We start from the raw sequence: 24,164 nt of genomic DNA, 5'->3' as shown, positions 1-24,164 counted from the left end.
ACGCGCCGGCGTTCCGTTTCGTTCCGGCCGCTTTCCACGAGCATTTCTCCGCTAAATAGGCTGCGCACCGCACGCGAGCGTGACTCAGGTTAAAATATCAAATGTACTAACAGCCAGAGGAAAAAATTTCCTTCAGTTCGCTGGTACGGACCACAAATCCCGTGAGGAGGACAGATTGGGATCCAACGTCCTGTTAAGGCGAGAATTTAGGCTGGAAGGTCCAAACACGTGAACACTAGCTTCATTCGGTTCCGGGAGTACCCTCTGGTCATACTAGTTGGGGAAGAAATAAAAACTTTGAGGTTTGTCGATCACACTGCAATTTTGGCAGAGACAGTAAAGGACTTGGAAGAGCAATTGAACGGAATGGTCAGTATCTTGAAAGGAGGATATAAGATGAACATCAACAAAAACAAGACGAGAATAATGGAATGTAGTCGAATTAAATCAGGTGATGTAGAGGGAATTGGATTAGGTAATGAGACACTCAAAGTAGTAGATGAGTTTTGCTATTTGGTTCAAATGGCTCTGAGCACTATGGGACTCAACTGCTGAGGTCATCAGTCCCCTAGAACTTAGAACTACTTAAACCTAACTAACCTAAGGACATCACACACATCCATGCCCGAGGCAGGATTCGAACCTGCGACCTTAGCGGTCGGGCGGTTCCAGACTGTAGCGCCTAGAGCCGCTCGGCCACACCGGCTGGCTTTGCTATTTGGGAAGCAACATAACTGATGATGTTCGAAGTGGGAAGGATGCCGACTGGCAATGGCAAGAAAAGCGTTTCTGAAGAAGAGAAATTTGTTGACATCGATTATAGATTTAAGTGTCAGGAAGTCCTTTCTGAAAGTATTTACATGGAGTGTAGCCATGTGTGGAAGTGAAACATGGACGATAAATAGTTTAGACAAGAAGAGAATAGAAGATTTCGAAATATGGTGCTACAGAAAAACGCTGAAGATTGGATGGGTAGATCACGTAACTAATGAGGAGGTACTGAATAGAATTGGGGAGAAGTGAAATTCATGGTACAACTTCACCAAAAGAAGGGATCGATTGGTAGGACAGATTCTGAGGCATCAAGGGAGCACCAGTTTAGTACTGCAGGAAAGGGTGTGGGGTAAAAATGGTAGATGGAGACCAAGAGATGAATACGGGAAGCAGATTAATAGGGTTGTAGGTGGTAGTAGTAGTTACTCGGAGGTGAAGAGGCTTGCACAGGTTAGAGTAGAATGGAGAGCTGCATCAAACCAGTCTTCGGACTGAAGACCACAACAGCTACAAGTGAATGGGGCTATAGTCAACATTTATTTTTATTTATTTTACACAATTACAGGCTATTATCTGGGAAGCTAAAGGAGGTCATAAAACGTACTTATTTGTGGATAATAATTCATGTGGATATCAGTCATTTATTGCTGGTACTTATAAACAATACGAAAAAATTAAAATACTAACCCTACAACTGCTTTCCACACGTACAAAACTGCTGTGAACCCCGTAACCAATTACTCAACTACTAATACTACTGTTAGTACTACATATCCCGTTCTTTGTGCAATTCCAGCATTGCGTTGGCATAAAGGACAAGCAACTCTATTTATGAGTCGTATTTATTTAGCTTTCCGTCGCAGTGGTTCAAATGGCTCTGAGCACTATGGGACTTAACATCTATGGTCATCAGTCCCCTAGAACTTAGAACTACTTAAACCTAACTAACCTAAGGACATCACACAACGCCCAGTCATCAGGAGGCAGAGAAAATCCCTGACCTCGCCGGGAATCGAACCCGGGAACCCGGGCGTGCCGTCGCAGTGGCTTATAATCCTTAACAGTAACTAGTGTCGAAAGCTTTCGTTCATTTTCAAACCATTGTCTGTACCTCTAATGTTTGACTGTAACATAATTTCAGTGGAATATTCGAAAGACTTGCTCACACACCATGGCAACATCAACTACATCGAGAATCGGTTCTGAAGACCTAGATATCTGTTTAGGTGTACAAAAGTGTAAAACGGAGGAAAGTTAATAATTCTTAGGGACTTATCGAGGACTTTTTGAAACCTTTTCTCCTGCTTGACTTCCTTGAGACTCACTCCGTACAGCTCCTCCAGGAAATGTGCGTCTACTGCCTGTCAGCTAGCCGCTTCTTCTTAAGGGCTCCTCATTTTATTGTCGCCATGCATCAACACTCCGCTGTCCTATTGTGATCCTGTTTTTGCAGTTACACCGTTGTTGTTACAGGCTCTGTTCTGACGGATTCCTTCTTCAAAATGATCCTTTTTGATGATCTCACCGCCTTTGTTTCCTGTTGAGTGTGTTACAGTGAATTTATGTGTTTCGCGTGCGGTTAGCTTTGTTTTTTATCTGAGATGCTTCAGTGGCTGCGTAAGGGACCGCGTGTTTCTGGACTTCCAGTTTTTCCAGTTTTAGTTTAGAATTTTCGTTCGGTTCTTGCTAGTTGTGCAGTTCTTGCATTCGCTCTTTGAGTTTTACCTGGCATAAGACCTACGGGACAATCTTCTGTTGAATGGTATTTGCAATAGAGAGTGAAAATGGTATTTGCAATAGAGAGTGAAACATTTCTCGCACGAAATCCATAAATTTCACAGCTTTTCCATCTACATATCCGCAAGCTATACTAGAGTGCGTGACTGGGGGACCCATTATGACTGCACATTTGTGTATGTTCTTTCGTGAAACTCAGAAAATGGATGTATATCTGTAGTTCTGTCAAACTCGCGCTACATTGTACTCAGTTTATCATGGAATAATTACGCAAAACAAAATTAGCTATTTTCTGTTCTGTTCTACTGCGTTTGGAGCGAGGAAGGAAGACTAGTCTACACGGCACCGTACGCGTCGTAAACTCTCTTTATTTTACTTTCGTGATCCCGTCAAATATATGATACCAGTAGCAGAAATGCAGCACAGCCTTCGTCGAATACCGATTCACTGCTGTTAGCATACGGGGTGTAGCGAAAACAACGCCCTCTTCAAAAGTGGTTCAAATGACTCTGAGCACTATGGGACTTAACTTCTGAGGTCATCAGTCCCCTAGAACTTAGAACTACTTAAACCTAACTAACCTAAGGACTAAGTTCCCAGAGTGTCTCTGTTTCACTTCAGTACGAGTCTTATCGCTCTGCTATGCTCCTAGCCCATTTCTGAATTCGTTCCGTATCTGCTGTCATATCCATTTCATAAGGGCCCCTAACGTGGGAGTACTAATCTAGAATCTGTCGCACTTGTGTCTTATATGCCATTTCTTGATAAACATCCATCAAATCTGTATCTTTCATCCACGTTCTCTACTATCGACTTTTAACAGACCTCCAATTTCACATAGGTTCTCACAATTACAGCTAATTATTTATACGTTCTAACGTGCTCCATATAGTCAAATTAATCTTGTAATATGATATACCCCTCTTTTTGGAATTATCTTGAATTTATACACATTTGAAGAGAGCTGCCATTCCGTACACCAATTGGAAATTTTAACAGAGTGCTCTGCACTTCGTACTGTCTATAACGATATTCATCAGAGAATAGTCTGGCAGTACTGCTGTTCCTATGTTACAAATTTTTTATATAGTTGGAGGACATCAGTGGTTCCTTGGGAGAAACCCGATGCATACCGAGTACTTCATGGACGAAGTTCTTATTTCCAAATGTTGCAACCGTGGAATGGTTTTGCCACAGTCGGAGATCCTGGATCATGCCGCCAGCTGTTTGCATATGATAGGACAGAGACACGCGACAGTTTCAGCTTTGCCCACACACCGCTGCGCTCAGGAGAACACCTCCCCCCTCCCCCCCCCCCCTTATACCTGACGCACGCTCGTTTCCGCCCATCGTAGTTGAGCTCTGTGCGTGCTTTCCGCCAGCTGAGGAAAGTACTGTTATCCCCACCGCCTTCACATCGACGTGCGACACGCGACTCGCACACAGTATTTGCCACTCCCCCCCCCCCCCCCACATATTGTTTACAGTTAGTGAACACATGAAGGGAAACAACAGTGGTGCCTACGAAAAGTTTATTCACCGTCAGGGTTGCACGTTGCTAATGTTGTAACGAATGGCAATCGACTGTGATACCAAATAACATATTGTTTCTAGTATTGCCACTATGAATTTTGACGAAAACATAATAAATGGATTTAGACAATTAGTAAGATTGTGCAAGACCCGTCCGGATCGCCACTTCAGAAACGGTAGGTGCGGCGAACCCGCAGTGAATCCAGCCGGCGGTGTGCCAGACAGCCTAGATGTGGTTTTTCGGCCGTTTTCACATCCCACTAGGTGAATACCGGGCTGGTACCAAAGTCCCGCCACTGTTACACGATGTGCTTTCGCAGATAAGTGTTCTAAGTAATCTGATTACAGGTAAAGGAATCGGAGAAACTGTTAATGTTGTGTTTCAGGGAATTAATGCAGTGGCTTACAAATCGTCTTTCTTAATTTCGGAAAAGATGCAGCACTTTCAGTTGTATACGACAAACAGAACGACACCACAGTAATTGCTAATTTCAAAAATAATAAAATCAGTATCTTACCATATACGAAATATGTTCACAAATTAACAGATTTTAGTATAATTTTATTGGATAACTAATCGCTTAGGAACGAAGTAATGATTGCACAAAAATGAGAAGTGAGAATAACTTGTAATGTTTGCGAACAATCATCCCGTATGCGCCTCCTCGAGAAATAAGACAGTTTAACAGCTTCTTCACAATATATGTATTCGCCAATGAAATTCGTCATAAATAACGATTGCAGTATGAGAAGAATAGTGACGCCCACAGCTAAAGCAGAAAAAAGTCCCTTCATCACTCACTACGGAAACTGCCTGTAGGTCAGAAAACAGTTCGGTAAGCGTATAGAAAATCATTTGATCATTTGTCCAAAACTAAAATGTCTGACAGGTAGCAAAGCAGATTTTCAATCTGGCCTAAAATCATTTCTTCTGGACAACTTTCGTAGCCGAATATTTATTTAAATACAAGCGACATGTATAGTGTAGTTTAATTTGTAACAAGCGCAGTGGCAGGCATTCTTTTATTAAATTTAAAGCGCCGTGCTGTGTAGCAATATGAAACTAGCCAGCATGCAGCCATACAGGGTGTTACAAAAAGGTACGGCCAAACTTGCAGGAAACATTCCTCACACACAAATAAACAAAAGATGTTATGTAGACATGTGTCCGGAAACGCTTAATTTCCATGTTAGAGCTCATTTTAGTTACGTCAGTATGTACTGTACTTCCTCGATTCACCGTCAGTTGGCCCAATTGAAGGAAGGTAATGTTGACTTCGGTGCTTGTGTTGACATGCGACTCATTGCTCTACAGTACTAGCATCAAGCACATCAGTACGTAGCATCAACAGGTTAGTGTTCATCACGAACGTGAATATGCAGTCAGTGCAATGTTTACAAATGCGGAGTTGGCAGATGCCCATTTGATGTATGGATTAGCACGGGGCAATAGCCGTGGCGCGGTACGTTTGTATCGAGACAGATTTCCAGAACGAAGGTGTCCCGACAGGAAGACGTTCGAAGCAACTGATCGGCGTCTTAGGGAGCACGGAACATTCCAGTCTATGACTCGCGACTGGAGAAGACCTAGAACGACGAGGACACCTGCAATGGACGAGGCAATTCTTCGTGCAGTTGACGATAAACCTAATGTCAGCGTCAGAGAAATTGCTGCTGTACAAGGTAACGTTGACCACGTCACTTTATGGAGAGTGCTACGGGAGAAGCAGTTGTTTCCGTACCATGTACAGCGTGTGCAGGCACTATCAGCAGCTGATTGGCCTCCACGGGTACACTTCTGCGAATGGTTCATCCGACAATGTGTCAATCCTCATTTCAGTGCAAATGTTCTCTTTACGGATGAGGCTTCATTCCAACGTGATCAAATTGTAAATTTTCACAATCAACATGTGTGGGCTGACGAGAAACCGCACGCAATTGTACAATCGCGTCATCAACACTGATTTTCTGTGAACGTTTGGGCAGGCATTGTTGGTGATGTCTCGATTGGGCCCCATGTTCTTCCACCTACGCTCAATGGAGCACGTTATCCTGATTTCATACGGGATGCTCTATCTGTGCTGCTAGAACATGTGCCTTTACAAGTACGACACAACATGTGGTTCATGCACGATGGAGCTCCTGCACATTTCAGTCGAAGTGTTCGTACGCTTCTCAACAACAGATTCGGTGACCGATGGATTGGTAGAGGCGGACCAATTCCATGGCCTCCACGCTCTCCTGACCTCAACCCTCTTGACTTTCATTTATGGCGGCATTTGAAAGCTCTTGTCTACGCAACCCCGGTACCAAATGTAGAGACTCTTCGTGCTCGTATTGTGGACGGCTGTGATACAATACGCCATTCTCTAGGGCTGCATCAGCGCATCAGGGATGCCATGCGACTGAGGGTGGATGCATGTATCCTCGCTAACGGAGGACATTTTGAACATTTCCTGTAACAAAGTGTTTGAAGTCAAGCTGGTACGTTCTGTTGATGTGTGTTTTCATTCCATGATTAATGTGATTTGAAGAGAAGTAATAAAATGAGCTCTAACATGGAAAGTAAGCGTTTCCGGACACATATCCACATAACATATTTTCTTTCTTTGTGTGAGGAATGTTTCCTGAAAGTTTGGACGTACCTTTTTGTAATACCCTGTATACGCAAACAGGTGATGTACAAATAGCCTCTGAACTAACGTGTACATCATTCTGATAGAGATATTTCAAACGTTCCACGGTACGAACTATAGTTTTGTGTTGGCCCTACACTGGTGTTCAGAATTGAAGGACGGAAGGAATTTTCGCACGATGTGTCACTACCAAGTAACATAGCTCGATGGAACTTGGACCACAGCTATAAAGATCTACTACGTTATAGTAGTTACTAAATAAATACGCAGTGAGGCGAACAGAAATGACACTTTTAAGAAAGACCGTAATTACAATGAAGTCACCACAATTCATGACGGCCCCCTGGTCATTACAAAAGTCGGGGCATGGTTTTTAACAGGGTATGTGATGACCACGGACGGCACTGGATTCTCTGCAGCGTGTTCCCATGCCGGTCACACTGTTGATAAGCAGTTATTGTGGAGGGCGTTGCATTCCTCCAGGAGCGCGGTTGGCAACTACAGTGTGTCTCCCACGACGTATGGATGGCGGAACGCGGAAACCAGTCCAAGAACTGCTCCACCTGCTCTGTGCCCATTGTCATCCATAGAAGTCGAATGCACGGACAGGGGGAAGGAGTTCGGTGTCACACTAACGTTCGCCGGTGAGTGTGCAGTAGGCCGTACTACGTTATGCCTCCCCATGTTGTATACCAGGGACCACCAAAGAGTGTCATGTTCGACAATATCTCATCTGCTGAGAGCTGGGAAAATGTAATGCACGCGAGAACATTGGCTAACATGATCGTTTTTGTGGCCCAGGTGTTACGTGTGGAGAGGCATAATGTTGCACGGGCTTACTGACTTCCAAATCTTTGAACACAGTAAAGTCACCGGGGAATGTTACATTAACACTGCACTCCTTCTCCGTGTGCGCCTTGGGAAGCGTGCATTCGGCCGTGAGTTCATTTTTATGCCTGACAATACGCTACCGCATCGAACCGAGCAGGTGTAGGAGCTCTTGGAATGAGAGAATACGCCCCCCCCCCTCCGACTTAATTCTTACAGAGCACGTGTGGGATATGTTGGGACGTATTGCAGCACGGCCATTTGTACCAACGACCATCCACCAGTGGCAACCGTGCTGGTGTAGGAATGGTTCGCCCAACGACAGTAATTCCTTACCAAACTTGTAGCCGGCATGAGAACACGTTGCAGAGCATGCATTCCCGCTCATGGTCGACACACATCCTGTTAAGAATCATGTCCTGCTTTTTTTAATGTGCATTGGACCATCATCAATCCCAGTGACTTCAGTGTAATTATTGTCTTTGTATAGAAGTCTCATTTCCGTTCGTGTCATTGCTTATATCTTTCAGCTGCCATCAGTACTGTAACGTTGGAGTTATTTCTGTGTGTTGTCCAATTTTCATCGAACTGTGTTACTTGGCAGCAACAAGTCATGCGGAAGGTAATTTCGTTCTTAATTTGTCCACACCAGTGTATAATGTCTATGGAAGCAATTTTGATACAGTGTATTGAAGACATGGGCCACCGGCAGTTGAGTTATCTGCTTCTTCTTGTACTATTGGCGATTAGAAACGAATTAGCTCACTTTAAACCATACCCAGTTTTATCTTCCTTTCTTTCCGATTCTTGACTAACAACGTAGTCTCGCGGAAAAGTCGTTCGTAATTTAGATACACGACGTTTATTACACCTCCATATTAAACTAAAATTTTTGCATTATGACGTATTGCTAACTAATATCCTTTAACAATACATACGCTTATATCGAAAGAAATGCCATAACAATGAATGACAAATTCTCACTTTACTTTAAAAAACCGATGCCTCTTGAAACATTATTCTACGTGAATCTTAGTACGCTGCTACAACATGTGAAACCTGTGCTAAAGTAGTAGGTGCGCGCTGAATTATAAATTCAAATCCATTTACTGCTTAAACTAAAAACACTGGATTTTATTTTCTCTTTTTATACAGCATAGTACTGGGTAGGGTACAGTGTTAGAACACAAGATTCCTAGAAGTGGGAACTGGTGTGACGTGCAACAAAACGCTTCCCTCCGAAGAGAGCGTGCCTCTAATTGCATGAGTGATGATTGTGCTTCAGACGGAACATATGAAATACGTCTCCGCAAACAGTTAGGACGACACAATGCTGCGACGTCAAGAATCCGAACTAGTTAATACCTGCCGAAAGTGCAATTAATAAACAGACTATACACTTTGTGGCCACACCCTGTTAAGACACAGACATTTTGTAGACTTATACTGTATTAAATTAACTTTACTTGAACAGTCATTTCCACCATAGTGATGGATCTCCCGTCGTTTATTCCGAAAAAGCCTACGTGATCTCTTAGTGCCATCCTTTTTACCAGTAAAACGATGGGTTGTAGTTGCAAGCAACTCAAATCTGAGACACAAATTGACACCACTCAGTACAGTCTCTCATTAATTGGATACGGTGTGGACCTTACATCGGGTGGTAGCATTTTGCTACTGAAGTTCTTCCTATTATTTTCCTAGTCTTCGTTTGGATTCCTTGTCTTTATTCTGTTTCTCTTCTTACTCCTTTCTAGTAAGTTAGATATTTTCATGTTACATGTGTCATAATCATGATTTGTCGCTGTTGTGCTATATATTAGATTCTTCACGTCACTGGGGAAGCTGAGAAAGTGTTTTGTGGCTGAATGCGTTACTCCTTTGTGTGCCAGATCTAAGATGAGTGATGGATAGTGTAAGGGTATATGCAACAATAATAATAACTTCAGCTGCATTTCTTATCATTTATTCATGACCAGGTCCAGTGGCACAATTCACTATCTTCAGTTCCCTAGATTCAACAGAAATATTCATCTCACCACAGAAACAAAGCGTAATAGCTATATACTTTTTTCATTACATATGTTTGTGTGACCAGTATAGCATCCAAAATATGAGGCATCAACTATAGAAAGTGCCTGCACTGTAACAAATTTGTATTAATAGTTGGAAGACCAAGCGACCTTATAGTGTAAGTACACTCCTGGAAATTGAAATAAGAACACCGTGAATTCATTGTCTCAGGAAGGGGAAACTTTATTGACACATGCCTAGGGTCAGATACATCACATGATCACACTGACAGAACCACAGGCACATAGACACAGGCAACAGAGCATGCTCAATGTCGGCACTAGTACAGTGTATATCCACCTTTCGCAGCAATGCAGGCTGCTATTCTCCCATGGAGACGATCGTAGAGATGCTGGATGTAGTCCTGTGGAACGGCTTGCCATGCCATTTCCACCTGGCGCCTCAGTTGGACCAGCGTTCTTGCTGGACGTGCAGACCGCGTGAGACGACGCTTCATCCAGTCCCAAACATGCTCAATGGGGGACAGATCCGGAGATCTTGCTGGCCAGGGTAGTTGACTTACACCTTCTAGAGCACGTTGGGTGGCACGGGATACATGCGGACGTGCATTGTCCTGTTGGAACAGCAAGTTCCCTTGCCGGTCTAGGAATGGTAGAACGATGGGTTCGATGACGGTTTGGATGTACCGTGCACTATTCAGTGTCCCTTCGACGATCACCAGTGGTGTACGGCCAGTGTAGGAGATCGCTCCCCACACCACGATGCCGGGTGTTGGCCCTGTGTGCCTCGGTCGTATGCAGTCCTGATTGTGGCGCTCACCTGCACGGCGCCAAACACGCATACGACCATCATTGGCACCAAGGCAGAAGCGACTCTCATCGCTGAAGATGACACGTCTCCATTCGTCCCTCCATTCACGCCTGTCGCGACACCACTGGAGGCGGGCTGCACGATGTTGGGGCGTGAGCGGAAGACGGCCTAACGGTGTGCGGGACCGTAGCCCAGCTTCATGGAGACGGTTGCGAATGGTCCTCGGCGATGCCCCAGGAGCAACAGTGTCCCTAATTTGCTGGGAAGTGGCGGTGCGGTCCCCTACGGCACTGCGTAGGATCCTACGGTCTTGGCGTGCATCCGTGCGTCGCTGCGGTCCGGTCCCAGGTCGACGGGCACGTGCACCTTCCGCCGACCACTGGCGACAACATCGATGTACTGTGGAGACCTCACGCCCCACGTGTTGAGCAATTCGGCGGTACGTCCACCCGGCCTCCCGCATGCCCACTATACGCCCTCGCTCAAAGTCCGTCAACTGCACATACGGTTCACGTCCACGCTGTCGCGGCATGCTACCAGTGTTAAAGACTGCGATGGAGCTCCGTATGCCACGGCAAACTGGCTGACACTGACGGCGGCGGTGCACAAATGCTGCGCAGCTAGCGCCATTCGACGGCCAACACCGCGGTTCCTGGTGTGTCCGCTGTGCCGTGCGTGTGATCATTGCTTGTACAGCCCTCTCGCAGTGTCCGGAGCAAGTATGGTGGGTCTGACACACCGGTGTCAATGTGTTCTTTTTTCCATTTCCAGGAGTGTATGTAGGTTCAAATGGCTCTGAGCACTATGGGACTTAACAGCTGAGGTCATCAGTCCACTAAAACTTAAAACTACTGAAACCTAACTAACGTAAGGTCATCACACACATTCATGCCCGAGGCAGGATTCGAACCTGCGACAGTAGCGGTCGCGCGGTTCCTGACTCAAGCGCCTAGAACCGCTCGGCCACGCCGGCCGGCAAATATGTAGGGTTGTTGAATACTGTGTTAATTTTGTGTTGGTTACATGAAACTGTTAACTGCTGTGGTGTAAAATGTCATTTTCATGGGATGAAGCAGAAAAATATAATGGAATAGTTCCAATTAATTTGGTTAGATCTGAAATATGCGTTAAAAACCATCCTAAGGTATAAATACTATTTCTTGTGTAATAGATTACACAATGCTCCAGAAACTTCATCCAACTAAGGTGACAATTACTGAACTATGTGAAAAAAACGTAAATTAGTTACAAACAACGGCATGCGAACACTTCATTCGACAGGTAAACGTCACTACAGATATTCTAATTTAGGTTACGACAAGTTCAGTTTGCCTGCCATCATTGACGATTATGTGGCGCAGACGAATAGCGAAATTCTATATGACTCGTTGAAGTGTTGGAACATCGATTCTGTCTATGACATCCTGAACGGCTGTTCTCAGCTCAGCAGTGGTTTTGAGGTTATTGCTGTATACCTTGTCTTTAACATATCCAACGCAAAAAGGAGTCGCATGCGTCTCTGGGCACCCCAGAGCCAGAATGCAGTCCTCAGAGTGCCCCTCCAGAACATCAAACACTCCCCTGCTTCGATGGGGTCGAGCTCTGTCTTTCATGAACCACATCTTGTCGAAATCAGGGTCACTTTGGATAATGGGGATGAAATCATCTGTCAAAAGCTTAACGCACCGTCCGGTAGTCACCGTGCCATCCAGAAATATCGTACGGATTATCCGCGACTGGACACTACACACAGCACAGTCACCCGTTGAGGGTGAAGAGATTTTTCGATCGCAAAATGCGGTTTCTCAGTCCCCCAGATGCACCAGTTTTGCTTATTGACGAACCCATCGTAATGAAAGTGAGCTTCGTCGCTAAACCAAACCATACAGAGCATACTAATTTCAATCATACCCCACTGCCAACCATGCAGTTTTGAACGTCGTAACACAAACCGTTCAGAAGTTATGACGATTTCATTTCATATAGTTCAGTAATTGTCACTCTGTAGATATGCCTTGTGGAGTGGAATTTGTATAAGCGTGGTATATTGTAACAACGAAATCATATTAACAAAAAGGCAACATAAGCTACTAACGTTTGAGTCAGTGCGTACACTTCACTGCTGTACAACGCAACGGTCACGCTCGTACTGTCTGTACAGGTAAGCCGCAGTGGGGCGCTAGCAGCCGCACACATAGTTTTACAGATGAATGACGTTGATAGCTATTCGAAACCGTTAACATTACATTTTAAACACGTTTTCAACCGTTCGAACTGGGTATTTCCCTTGTGAATAGCATTTCCGCCTGCGAGGAAGGCTATTTTCATGAATTCTCGCTGTTCCAACTCTGCTTACATCAATCTTGTAGCACGGACAAGCTCACATTGAATGTTTCAGGCGCTAGACCGAGTCAATTTTGCATGCGGTTGCAGTCTGTCGGTTAATTTCGGTACTGTTCGCCGCGGGAATTCGGATGCCCGCACGACATATGACCCTCCTATGATGAAAAAAATGTTTGCTTTTCTCAGGGACCAGAAGATGGTGAATTGTACCACCGACTCAGGTTGTAAATAAATAAAAACTAATACAATCAGCTGAAGGTGGTGTCATTATTGCACATTAACATAGCCGCTGCTATCCCAATTAAGTCAGAAGATTATACACATAAATTAGTGTAAAGGGATTTCTCGTTCTTTTTAACTACATTTATGAATGTTACTATTGTTTTTGATTTCCTATTTATTGAAAACAACAAACTTCGTAAGATTCAAATGGTTCTGAGCACTATGGGACTTAACAGCTATGGTCATCAGTCCCCTAGAACTTAGAATTACTTAAACCTAACTAACCTAAGGACAGCACACAACACCCAGTCATCACGAGGCAATCCCTGACCCCGCCGGGAATCGAACCCGGGAGGAACCCGGGCGTGGGAAGCGAGAACGCTACCGCACGACCACGAGCTGCAGACAAAACTTCGTAAGAGAGTGGAAGTACTGTAAAGCTGTCGACAGTGCACACGACGGTTTAGAGCCGTTTAGAGGATCACACATACTGCCCTTACCACAGGCTACTGAGAAGCGAACACTTTCATTCACAGTTAAGAATTTCCCTGGAATATGATGCCATAATACGTGAGAACAATAGGAAAAGTAAGTCGACCTTACGACGTTTTAATCTCTGATATTATCTTTAATTCAAAAGTTGCAGAGCATAGACGATTTCGAAGATCTTTTAGAATGTTCCGCATCTTGTATTCGTTTTTCGTCATCCATACATAGCAGACAGAAAACTTTTATTTGCTGTATTTTTAATTACGCTTTTCACGTACCTTATTTATTTCGGCTTTCATCGTCCCACGCTCATTACAAACGAATATGAATGTCGGGAGCGAAAGACGGCTGCGCTCGACGGCCTGAAATGAAGGAAGCTCGTTTGGCGCGGACGGTAGCGATCGCACATATCTGTGACGCCCGTAATGCGATTAACGGCAAATTTTCCCGACCGACACTGCGCTGCTACATCGCACGCACGCGAATAATTGATCGTGTTTCGCAGCAAGAATGTGGGTCGACAGCGGATTACAGTGGTCGAGGCTTAACTGCGAGTTAATTGTCCACGTCTGGCGGCGCCGCTCCTGCCTTTTATTTCGTTACCGAGATTCATGTCGATATGTCCGACGCGGAACTCGCGGGCGGCCAGCAGGTGGGTGTTACGGCCTCCTCTAGCGGGACACCGAAGCATTCGCGTCGTTTTTTGTACGATTGTTTATAATAAGATAACTGAAAACTACATTTCGGTAGTTAAAGGCTTCTCGTATTTGATGTTTTTCGTATTACAACTTGGGTGCTGTGAAAGCATGCTGTTTCAGTCCTATGGCACATTGATGATTGGTCGAAAGTGCGTCGATTTTGGTATAGCTTGTTACAGTTTAACTTCAATAAATGACTTTTGTGATTAGAGCCATAAGAAATTTGTGTACATTGTGTAACATAATCGTGACACAGCTGGCATGTTGCAGCTGTAACGTCATGGATAGAGTCCGGAACTACAAAGGGAAAGGTATCTTGTTACTTGTGTATTTTCTTTTCTTTGACTTGGTTCAAAATGGTTCAAATGACTCCGAGCACTATGGGGAATTAACTTCTAAGGTCATCAGTCCCCTAGAACTTAGAACTACTTAAACCTAACTAAACTAAGGACATCATACACATCCATGCCCGAGGCAGGGTTCGAACCTGCGACCGTAGCGGTCGCGTGGTTCCAGGCTGTAGCGCCTAGAACTGCTCGGCCACCCCGGCCGGCTCTCATCTTGTGTTTTCTAAAAGATTCTGTGTGTCTTTTAATAGAAGTATGATCTGCATTACTTGTTGTTATTCTTCATTATGGAACAGGGACCAGTGAACTAAAAGACTGCAGTCTAAACCACTGGAAGTGCCATAGGAAGCTGTGAACAGACGGATCAGGCGCCATTTGATTTGAAACAGTCGGGAATTGACGACTAGTGCGCTACGAATCGGTACCAAAAAATAAATATAAAAATATTCGTCCTTAAATGACGATAATGAGCGAACGGACTTCGTAACTGTGTGTTGTGGTTTATTTAACGTACTGCAGGGAGCATTATTTCCTCTGAGAATTCTACTAGCTTTGTCATCATCGTGAAATATACACGTCATAGTCACATCAGTGTGACCACCTCCTATTTATTTTTATTTTATTTATTTATTTATTTATTGTTCCTTGGGACCAAATTAAGGAGAAGTCTCCATGGTCATGGAACGAGTCAATACATGAAATTATAACACGATATTAGAAACAGATAAAATGAAATATAAAAAAACATATTCAGGTGACAAGTCGTAAGTTTAAATAAAGAAAATCAACAATGTAACACTGGAATTGACTTAATTTTTTAGCTCTTCCAGGAGCTCCTCGACAGAATAGAAGGAGTGAGCCATGAGGAAACTCTTCAGCTTAGACTTAAAAGAGTTTGGGCTACTGCTAAGATTTTTGAGTTCTTGTGGTAGATTATTGAAAATGGATGCAGCAGAATACTGCACTTCTTTCTGCACAAGAGTCAAGGAAGTGCATTCCACATGCAGATTTGATTTCTGCCTAGTATTAACTGAGTGAAAGCTGCTAACTCTTGGGAATAGGCTAATATTGCTAAGAACAAACGACATTAAAGAAAATATATACTGTGAGGGCAATGTCAGAATTCCCAGACTATTGAATGGGGGTCGACAAGAGGTTCTCGAACTTACACCACATATAGCTCGAACAGCCCGTTTTTGAGCCAAAAATACCCTCTTTGAATCAGAAGAATTACCCTTAAAAATAATACCATACGACATAAGCGTATGAAAATATGCGAAGTAGACTACTTTTCGTGTTGAGGTGTCACTTATTTCAGATACTGTTCTAATGGTAAATAAAGCAGCATTTAGTTTCTGAACAAGATCCTGGACATGGGCTTTCCACAACAGCTTACTATCTATCCGAACGCCTAGGAACTTGAACTTCTCCGTCTCGCTTATAATATGCCCATTCTGTCGGATCAAAATATCGGTTCTTGTTGAATTGTGAGTTAGAAACTGTAAAAACTGAGTCTTACTGTGATTTAGCATCAAATTATTTTCCACAGGCCACGAACTTATTTCATGAACTACATTATTTGATACTGTTTCAATATTACACACAAGATCTTTCACTACCAAGCTGGTGTCATCAGCAAACAGAAATATTTTTGAATCAGCTGTAATACTAGAAGGCATATCATTTACATAAATGATAAACAGCAGTGGCCCCAGCACCGACCCTTGGGGAACGCCCCACTTAACAGTGCCCCATTGGGACTGAACATCACTACCACTCTCAGTATCGCGGAGAATTACCTTCTGCTTTCTGTTCTTAAAGTAAGAGGCGAACCAATTGTAAGCTACTCCCCTTACTCCACAACTTCTGCAGTAATATTTTGTGGTCAACACAGTCAAAAGCCTTCGTTAAATCAAAGAAAACACCTAGCGTTCGCAACCTTTTATTTAATCCGTCCAAAACCTCACAGAGAAAAGAGACTATAGCATTTTCAGTTGTTAAACAATTTCTAAAACCAAACTGAACATTTGACAGCAAATTATGTGAATTTAAATGCTCCAGTAACCTTGTATATACAACCCTCTCGATAACTTTAGCAAACACCGATGGCATAGAAATAGGTCTATAATTGTCAACATTATCCCTGTCTCCCTTTTTATAAAGTGGCTTCACTACCGAGTGCTTTAATCGGTCAGGAAACCGACCACTCCTAAAGGAAAAGTTACACATATGGCTAAGTACTGGGCTAACATACATAGAACAATACTTCAGTATTCTGCTAGACACCCCGTCATATCCATGAGAGTTCTTGGTCTTTAGTTATTTAATTATTAACTCAATCTCCCTCTTGTCAGTATCATGGAGGGGCATTTCAGGTAACAGTCTCGGAACACTTTTTTCTAAGAGCGCTATATGATTCCCTGTTGGGACTAGGTTTCTATTTAGTTCACCTGCTATATTCAGAAAGTGATTATTAAACAGTGTACATATAAGCGACTTATCAGTAACACGGACGTTCCCACTACGCACTGATTCTATATCCTCGACCTGTCTCTGCAGACCAGCCACTTCCTTTACGACTGACCATATGGTTTTAATTTTATCCTGAGACTTAGCTATTCTATCTGCATACCACATACTTTTTGCCTTCCTAATATCATTTTTAAGCACCTTACAACACTGTTTGTAATGGGCTGCTGCATTTAGATTTTGACTGTTTCTAACGTTTTGATATAATTGCCACTTTGTTCTACAAGATATTCTTATCCCTCCAGTCAGCCACCCAGGCTGCCTGTTTGTGCTAGTACCCTGTTTTGAACGTTGTAACGGAAAGCAACTTTCAAAGAGCATGAGAAAAGTCTTGAGAAAAGCATTATATTTATCGTCTACTATATCAGCGCTATAAACATCTTGCCACTCTTGTTCCTTGATAAGGTTTACAAAGGTCTCTACAGCAACTGGATCAGCTTTCCTAAACAGCTGATGACTATATTTAACACGTGTTGCAGCACAAAAACCTTTTAGAGTTAAAATTTGTGCATCATGATCTGAAAGGCCATTCACCTTTTTGCTAACAGAATGCCCTTCTAGTAATGAGGAATGAACAAAAATGTTGTCTATGGTTGTTCTACTGTTCCCTTGCACTCTCGTTGGAAAGAGGAGGAGGAGGACATTAGTGTTTAACGTCCCGTCGACAACGTGGTCATTAGAGACGGAGCGCAAGCTCGGGTGAGGGAAGGATGGGGAAGGAAATCGGCCGTGCCCTTTTAAAGGAACCATCCCGGCATTTGCCTGAAGCGATTTAGGGAAATCACGGAAAACCTAAATCAGGATGGCCGGAGACGGGATTGAACCGTCGTCCTCCCGAATGCGTTGGAAAGAATACGGTTTGCATAAGATTATATGAAAAAGAGGTCTACCAGCATCCTCTTCCTTGCACAATCACTTATACAATTAATATTGAAGTCACCACATATAACTAACTTTTTGTATTTCCTATAAAGTGAACCAAGAACCTCCTCTAGCTTTAGCAAAAATGTTGTGAAATTGGAGTCTGGGGATCTATAAATAACAACAGTTAGAAGTTTAGCTCCGTTAAATTTAACCACACCTGCACAACATTCAAACACATTTTCAGTGCAGTACTTTGAAACATCAATTGACTCAAATGGGATGCCGTTTTCCACATACATGGCTACTCCCCCACACCGCAAAGAGCTCCTCTAAAAGCTGCCAGCCAACCTGTATCCTGGCAAAGGAAGCCTCTGAATTATCTCCTTATTTAAGAAGTGTTCAGATATACCAATAATTTCAGAGTCAACATCTATAAGCAGTTCACTAACTTTATCTCTAATACCTTGTATATTTTGATGAAATATACTAATTCCCTCATTACTCGGATACCTAAGCTTTGTCAAAAGTGGTTCCTTTGTTAGAGAGACTTCCCTTACGCAGGAATACCTATCAGCTGACATCAATCTAAAAAAGGTGCAGCTCTAACACCCACTACTGCAGGAATTTTCCCATGAGCGATCCCACCAACCCCACCTATGCTGTCTCCTATAAGCTTTGCCAACCTCCCCATACCTGTTGAGGTGCAGGCCATGTCTAGTGAAACCCGTCCTGCTGATAGACTCCACCGACACCACTGAAATGTGACCCATGCTTTCTGTCATCAGCGCACCCCCAAGTCTCATGTTATTACGCCTGACGGCTGTATTAAGATGAGGCCGATCGTGACGCTGAAACAGTTCCACGAAATGCACATTCGTGTTGCCAGTCTGAGTGGCTATCTTTTCCAGGTCACCATGTATGTTATACTCCCCATCCCTATCAATACTATTACCAGCCCCACCCACAATCACTACCTGATCCTCTTTAGTAAAATCCCTACATAACCCCCCTATGTTGAGTCACCTGAGCCAATCCTGCATTAGGCTTCACAATGCTGGTGACCTGGTGCTCACTCCACAGCACTTCCTGCAACTGCTGGCCTACACCTCTGCCATGAGAACTACCTAAGAGCAGAACCTTCTTCTTCCTCTTCCACTTTGCAACTGTTCTAGCCACCGTAACTACTGAGGTCTGCTGCATACTTCCTACATCTACAGCTACTAGAGATTCCTCTCCACTAGACTCTGATAGTTGGTCAGATCTATTGTAAACACCAATAGTAAAACTATCTGAAAATCATCTTCTCCTAGCATATCTCTTGCCAACAGTCAGCTCCCATTCCCCAACCTATGAGCCCGCCCGGTTGGCCGTGCGGTCTAACGCACAGCTTTCCGGGCGGGAAGGAGCGCCTAGTCCCCAGCACGAATCCGCCCGGCGGATTTGTGTCGAGGTCCGGTGAACCGGCCAGTCTTTGGATGGTTTTTAGACTGTTTTCCATCTGCCTCGGCGAATGCGGGCTGGTTCCCCTTATTCCGCCTCCGTTACACTATGTCGGCGATTGCTGAGCAAACAAGTTCTCCACGTTCGCGTACACCACCATTACTCTACCACGCAAACATAGGGGTTACACTCGTCTGGTGTGAGACGTTCCCTGGGGGGGTCCAACGGGGGCCGACCCGCACAATAACCCTGGGTTCGGTCCTAGGCGCTTCAGTCTGGAACCGTGTGACTGCTACGGTCGCAGGTTCGAATCCTGCCTCGAGCATGGATGTGTGTGATGGCCTTAGGTTAGTTAGGTTTAAGTAGTTCTAAGTTCTAGGGGACTCATGACCTGAGAAGTTAAGTCCCGTAGTGCTCAGAGCCATTTGAACTATTTTGAACCCTGGGTTCAGTGTGGGGCGGCGGGGGGGGTGAAGTGGACTGTGATAGTCGTCGTGGGGTTGTGGACCACTGCGGTTGCAGCGGGGACGGAGCCTCTCCGTCGTTTCTAGGTCCCCGGTTAACATACAATACAATACAATACCTCCAATGATCGACGTCAACGTGCAGTAACCACTTTCTCATGGCAGGTGGCGGCGCTAACAGTGTAGGGTACATGAAGCCTGTCACAGGGACGCGGAACACAGTGCAGTCGTAGTCTTAATCACTGACGTTCAAAAGGGCATCATGATTGGCTTTCTAGCGAAGGGTGGAAGCATTTCCGAAACGGACAAGTTTGTAAACTGTTCGCGTGCCGCCGTGGTTGAACTATATCGCGCGTGACAAAATGGCGCTATCCAAAACCGGCGCCGAGGCAATAATGGTGCACCAGGAACCACGGAAGACAGGATTAACGACGGTTGCGGAGATGTGTACGGGCGAATAGACGTGGAATTGACCGCCCAGATCAACCAAAGGGCTGGCAACAGTGTCTCCTGTGGTGTCACCGCCAGACACCACACTTGCTAGGTGGTAGCTTTAAATCGGCCGCGGTCCATTAGTACATGTCGGACCCGCGTGTCGCCACTGTCAGTGATCGCAGACCGAGCGCCACCACACGGCAGGTCTCGAGAGACTTACTAGCACTCGCCCCAGTTGTACGGACGACTTAGCTAGCGATGCAACACTGACGAAGCCTCGCTCATTTGAAGAGAAGATAGTTAGAATAGCCTTCAGCTAAGTCAATGGCTACGACCTAGCAAGGCGCCATTAGCATTATATTGCATGTATCTAAAGAGTCTAACTTGTATCGTCAAGAGCGATATACAAATTATTGATTAAAGTTAAGTATTCCAGCAGCACGTACTTTTCTTTATAGCATTCATTACGTATCCTGTTTCAGACCTCACGCCAGCCTGCTTGAGTTTAACGCGTGCATTTCGGCATTCTCTAGCAATACAATATCTCCCTCAGCGAACGTAGCTGCTTATGGGTTCCACAGCAGCCGCCGGGCTCATGCACCCGCGCTGACTGATGTTCATCGGCTACGAACACTGGAATAAGGTATCTGGACGTCCACTGCGTTTTCAAACGAATCGCGTTTTATGCTCGATGGGACAGATGGCCTTCGTCATGTACGGCCCTGAAACTATCACCCGAAGCGCCCACGGAGGAGGGAACGTAATCGGCTGGGGAATGCTTTCTTGGCATCCCATGGGTGGTCTCGTCATTCTGGAAGGCACAACGGATAAACACGCGTATACATCTGTCTTTCGGGACCTTGTCCACCCCAACATGCCGTTCGTTTCTTCCTTAGCACGATAGCGTCTACCAGCAGCACAATGCAACGGGGCGCACAGGTCGCACGTGTGTGGTTCGAACAATTTACCGTACTCCCCTGGCCACCAAACCTGTGGATTTAAACCCAGTCGAGAATCTGTGGGACTGTTCGCGCCGTGGATCCTCAACCGAGAAATCTAGCGCAGCTTTTTTTAAGCTCTAATTTCTCTAATTTTTCTCGTCGTGATCAATTCGCGAAACGTATATGCGTGGACGTAATACGCTACACGACGCTTCCCAAAGCAGACGCTCTCAGAATTTCAGCGCTCAACTCGTCCCATTCTTGTAGCTTCTGCCACCGGAGTTCGTTAAGAATCTCGATAATGCTCTCGCGCCGCTCTTCGTCGGATCTCTCCTCAATACTCAACAATCCTTCCAAACATTTTTTTTGTGAAGCCACTTGTTTCGTAGATGGATTAAACTCCCTGAAGATTTTTCCAGATTTTTCCAAGATCTCTGCCAGGTATCTGTATTTCGTACAAAAACTTTCGTGTAATTTTTCCACTTTATTGCTTCAGATGGTCACTCCTGATTACTGTACGGCTGCTAGTTAGTGTCTCCATTGATTTATCGCCAGTATCGTAATGTAGTAATTAGTAAAACACTTCGCTAGTATGGTCGCAGATCTCCTCAAGGCCTTTTTGCCTAAAGTGGTAAGGTAAGGGAACTCTTCGCCTATTTATATCTACATCTACATCCATACTCCACAAGCCACCCGACGGTGTGTGGCGGAGGGTACCTTGAGTACCTCTATCGGTTCTCCCTTATATTCCAGTCTCGTATTGTTCGTGGAAAGAAGGATTGTCGGTATGCCTCTGTGTGGGCTCTAATCTCTCTGATTTTATCTTCATGGTCTCTTCGCGAGATATACGTAGGAGGGAGCAATATACTGCTTGACTCTTCGGTGAAGGTATGATCTCGAAACTTCAACAAAAGCCCGAACCGAGCTGCTGAGCGTCTCTCCTGCAGAGTCTTCCACTGGAGTTCATCTATCATCTCCGTAACGCTTTCGCGATTATTAAATGATTCTGTAACGAAGCGCGCTGCTCTCCGTTGGATCTTCTCTCTCTCTTCTATCAACCCTATCTGGTACGGATCCCACACTGCTGAGCAGTATTCAAGCAGTGGTCGAACAAGCGTACTGTAACCTACTTCCTTTGTTTTCGGATTGCATTTCCTTAGGATTCTTCCAATGAATCTCAGTCTGGCATCTGCTTTACCGACGATCATCTTTATATGATCATTCCATTTTAAATCATTCCTAATGCGTACAAACAGACAAACGTGTGGTTCCTGAAGAGGGGCAGCAGCCTTTTCAGTAGTTGCAAGGGCAACAGTCTGGATGATTGACTGATCTGGCCTTGTAACAATAACCAAAACAGCCTTGCTGTGCTGGTACTGCGAACGGCTGAAAGCAAGGGGAAACTACAGCTGTAATTTTTCCCGAGGGCATGCAGCTTTACTGTATGATTACATGATGATGGCGTCCTCTTGGGTAAAATATTCCGGAGGTAAAATAGTCCCCCATTCGGATCTCCGGGCGGGGACTACTCAAGAGGATGTCGTTATCAGGAGAAAGAAAACTGGCGTTCTACGGATCGGAGCGTGGAATGTCAGATCCCTTAATCGGGCAGGTAGGTTAGAAAATTTAAAAAGGGAAATGGATAGGTTGCAGTTAGATATAGTGGGAATTAGTGAAGTTCGGTGGCAGGAGGAACAAGACTTCTGGTCAGGTGACTACAGGGTTATAAACACAAAATCAAATAGGGGTATTGCAGGAGTAGGTTTAATAATGAATAGGAAAATAGGAATGCGGGTAAGCTACTACAAACAGCATAGTGAACGCATTATTGTGGCCAAGATAGATACGAAGCCCACGCCTACTACGGTAGTACAAGTTTATATGCCAACTAGCTCTGCAGATGACGAAGAAATTGAAGAAATGTATGATGAAATAAAAGAAATTATTCAGATTGTGAAGGGAGACGAAAATTTAATAGTCATGGGTGACTGGAATTCGAGTGTAGGAAAAGGGAGAGAAGGAAACGTAGTAGGTGAATATGGATTGGGGGACAGAAATGAAAGAGGAAGCCGCCTGGTCGAATTTTGCACAGAGCACAACATAATCATAACTAACACTTGGTTTAAGAATCATGAAAGAAGGTTGTATACATGGAAGAACCCTGGAGATACTAAAAGGTATCAGATAGATTATATAATGGTAAGACAGAGATTTAGGAACCAGGTTTTAAATTGTAAGACATTTCCAGGGGCAGATGTGGACTCTGACCACAATCTATTGGTTATGACCTGTAGATTAAAACTGAAGAAACTGCAAGAAGGTGGGAATTTAAGGAGATGGGACCTGGATAAACTAAAAGAACCAGAGGTTGTACAGAGATTCAGGGAGAGCATAAGGGAGCAATTGACAGGAATGGGGGAAATAAATACAGTAGAAGAAGAATGGGTAGCTTTGAGGGATGAAGTAGTGAAGGCAGCAGAGGATCAAGTAGGTAAAAAGACTAGGGCTAGTAGAAATTCTTGGGCAACAGATGAAATATTGAATTTAATTGATGAAAGGAGAAAATATAAAAATGCAGTAAGTGAAACAGGCCAAAAGGAATACAAACGTCTCAAAAATGAGATCGACAGGAAGTGCAAAATGGCTAAGCAGGGATGGCTAGAGGACAAATGTAAGGATGTAGAGGCCTATCTCACTAGGGGTAAGATAGATACCGCCTACAGGAAAATTAAAGAGACCTTTGGAGATAAGAGAACGACTTGTATGAATATCAAGAGCTCAGATGGAAACCCAGTTCTAAGCAAAGAAGGGAAAGCAGAAAGGTGGAAGGAGTATATAGAGGGTCTATACAAGGGCGATGTACTTGAGGACAATATTACGGAAATGGAAGAGGATGTAGATGAAGATGAAATGGGAGATATGATACTGCGTGAAGAGTTTGACAGAGCACTGAAAGACCTGAGTCGAAACAAGGCCCCCGGAGTAGACAATATTCCATTGGAACTACTGACGGCCGTGGGAGAGCCAGTCCTGACAAAAC

This window comes from Schistocerca piceifrons, chromosome 3 (genome assembly GCF_021461385.2).
Source record: "Schistocerca piceifrons isolate TAMUIC-IGC-003096 chromosome 3, iqSchPice1.1, whole genome shotgun sequence".
In the NCBI taxonomy this organism is placed as follows: Eukaryota; Metazoa; Arthropoda; class Insecta; order Orthoptera; family Acrididae; genus Schistocerca; species Schistocerca piceifrons.
Note: the sequence above shows the minus strand (reverse complement) of the source record.